Source organism: Beta vulgaris, chromosome 4 (assembly GCF_026745355.1).
Source record: "Beta vulgaris subsp. vulgaris cultivar EL10 chromosome 4, EL10.2, whole genome shotgun sequence".
NCBI classification, from domain to species: Eukaryota; Viridiplantae; Streptophyta; class Magnoliopsida; order Caryophyllales; family Amaranthaceae; genus Beta; species Beta vulgaris.
In genome coordinates, this window is record NC_079205.1 from 1600005 (window position 1) to 1603235 (window position 3231).

Sequence of the window (3231 nt, forward strand, 5' to 3'; positions counted from 1 at the left end):
CAACAACAACAACAATAATAATAATAGAACAATAATAACAAACAATTACCGAATGACAAACTAACTAGCATGAATAGAATAAGAGACATGAGTGAGGTCCTGATTTTCCTAGCCATACTGAACTAAGTACCTCCCTCTTTTTTCTTTAGAAAGCTAAATTTATCAAGCAATAATTCCCTTTGTTATGTTTTGTAATTTGTAGTTGCGTTGGGAGGTTTTTACTTGCTTTTTTATACTATATACATACCTACTTGTCTTCATATGATATTGGTGGTACCTAATTATTCCTCTTCTACCAACAAGTCAAGGCTTTTGACAAGAATTTTGTATCTACCGAATTATAATTCGTCCAACACATGTCAAATGAAGTTTGACTAATCCAAGCATTTTCATCTTAAATCACTATTTTTTCTTACATTTGATATAAGATGAGACAACACACATTACTTACCAATTACTAGTTAGTAACACATGTCAAATGAAGTTTGAAAAATCAAAGCATTTTCATCTTAAATCGCTATTTTTTCTTACATTTCTTAATTACCCAATTATTTATTATCCTCATTTGATATAAGATTTAGCTCTTATTATATTAGATATAAAATTTTCCTATTACTATATTATGTTGTGGCAATACTTATGGAATGTGTTTAGAGGATAGTTGGGGTGGGTATGAAGTGGGTACAAAGTAGGTGTGTGTACCCACACAGATGGTGGGGAGGGGATGATTTCAAATATGTATCCTTTAGGGCGGGCATGAATCTTGAAGTTTCCCCTGCAATGGATGGTGGAGCGAGGATAGAGATAAGATTTTTAGGCAGCTGCAAGTAGGGCTGCACTCTGATCCAGAACCGGACATGACTGAACCGGTTCAGTGCGCTTGATTGGACCTGGACTAGACCGGATATGATTTCGGTCCGGATCGGACATGTTTTTCCGATCCGGTCCAAGATTGAACCGGTTGGACCTGTTTCGGTTTAATTTTTAGGTGTTTTTTTTCCCTAATTAAAATAAAAGGCTTCTCAATACAAACATTATACCTTCCGAAATTCTAGTAGCTATGTAGAGTAAAAATTTGAAACCATTAGAGCTTTACATGAACATGTAGCTCACAAACTACAACTACACAAGCCATAACTCAAATAGTTACAAATCACAAGCTACAAGAAACAACTTCAGATATTACAACTTTGAAAACCATTAGAGCTTTAAAAACCTACTCCAAGTTTTGATGATAATAAACCAACTCTAATACATAGTCTTCAATCTTTTATTACAATACAATGATACAATAAACATCCTTACTTGCTTTATTCGCCACTAGATCAAAACAAGGAGTGCACAAAGATCATTTCATCGTCCAATTCAATATCTTGAACATCTATTCATAAAAAAATCACTTAGTAAAAAACAACATTTAAATTTTAAAATCAATATTAGCCTTACAAAATTGAAAGTAAAATTCTTTATAAACAAAGCAATACCTTTCTTGATTTATTCTAACTCTTTGACATTTTCTTTCACGTCAACTATTAGAACTCCTTTTGATCTTGATCTAAGCCAATATTGTGTGGAAATCAAAGTTTGAATTGTCTAATATGAATATGAAAACAAAACATCAAAGTGATTTTATGTTGATACAAATGAACATTTTTTATTTATAACTAAACTCACAAAAGACACGTATGGCTTTCCAAGACACGTATGCAAAACTCAAATCCCCTTAGTTCAAATCCCCTTAGTTTGGTATTCTAAAACTACATAAATGCCTTTTTATTTTACTTTGAATTTAGCTAAAACATTTTATTGTTGGGGTTACAATTCTTACCCGTGCAAAATATATTGATAAGTTACCCTTTAAGTTATATATGTTATCAAACTTTGAACATAACTATAAAGTAGCCAACTAGAATATATCTTTTTTTTTCTGAGGTCGACTAAATGTATCTGTTGTAAAAAACACTAATTCAAATTATCAAAATTGATTTGGATTTTTTCCATCAACCTTAATCTTAATTGTGTTGTAAGACTTTACTTAACAATAATAGTCTCAACTCTAATTATCGTACAAATACGTGTAAGAAAAACTCCTAGACAAAACAGACAGCCATGAGCCATGCCGCCATGCGTAAGCCTTTTTGGTCTTGTTGGCTGCCATTCCGAGTATATGTTAATGTTTATTATGTTTTGAATAATATAATCAATTGCTAAGAAAAGCAATAGTGAAAATGACATATATAATTTCTCATCAAGTACTGTATTGTATGTAAGCATGTGTTGACAGCTTTGTATTTGGATCACTCATGTTCTATAGTGGAATAGTGACACCCACTGTAAATTGGAGAAAGGTAATAAAGAAATCCAAAAGGTGATAGATACAATATTGATGGACTCTAGCTAATAAGTTAACATGCATGCACTTAAGAGTGTAAAAATTACATCAGCAAATCAACAATATTTTTGTAGTAAATAAGTTGACAGCATATGATCACTACGTGAATGAGACATGTATATATGTTGTTTGAAAAGGGAGGCATCCCTGTACATTCTTTCCCAATATAAATGTTTTCCTCATAGTTAAATATGAGAAACTTTTACTCATTGTCGGGGTTCATGGTGGTCTCTACAAAACCCGCGCATCTGATGACTTATCCCCTCACTTCCACTCCTTCCACCCAGAGTTTTAAAATAGTGCGTGGTCATTTGTCATTTCTAGTGTGTTAGGATATATCCATGCAGGAAATTATTGGTGTATATATATATTCTAGTCACACACAGAAAAAAGTTCAAGAGGTCGAATTAGATAATCACCTTTTCTATTTCTAGTGTGTATGCATTAGGAACTTAGCTTGATATCTAAGTTTTACACATAATTCGAATATAAAACAAACACGTTCCTAATTTCCAACCAAGAAAATAAGAAACGTTCACAACTCACACCATCAAAGAAAATAAAATTAAAAAGGGTTGAATCTAGGGCATAATCTCACCATTAGGGTTGCATCGTTTGACATGCTTAATCTTCCAAAGCTGAACTTGCCAACAAGCACTTGCTCAACACATATCACCAGCATATATGGGGAGTTTGCCTTTCTGGAGTATGTTGGTGAATTTGTAGTTTTTTTTTTTTATTTGGTGTGGTGAAAAGCAAACTTTAAATTAGCAAAATCAAATCGAGAAACAGAGGTGAAATTCAGAAATCGAGCCAATCTCAAATTCGCCTTGCATTTC

The 3231-nt window shown here is 32.7% G+C and overlaps 1 long non-coding RNA gene across 1 annotated transcript; it reads right to left on the reverse strand.

Annotated features, from left to right (window-relative positions):
- Nucleotides 1-1074: 1074 nt before the first annotated feature.
- LOC125496304 (uncharacterized) lies at nt 1075-1615 on the reverse strand. The gene is made up of 2 exons (XR_007272981.1): nt 1485-1615; nt 1075-1381 (listed from the first exon to the last, which is right to left on the reverse strand). It is a non-coding gene; the product is annotated as an uncharacterized LOC125496304 (long non-coding RNA).
- Nucleotides 1616-3231: the final 1616 nt, after the last annotated feature.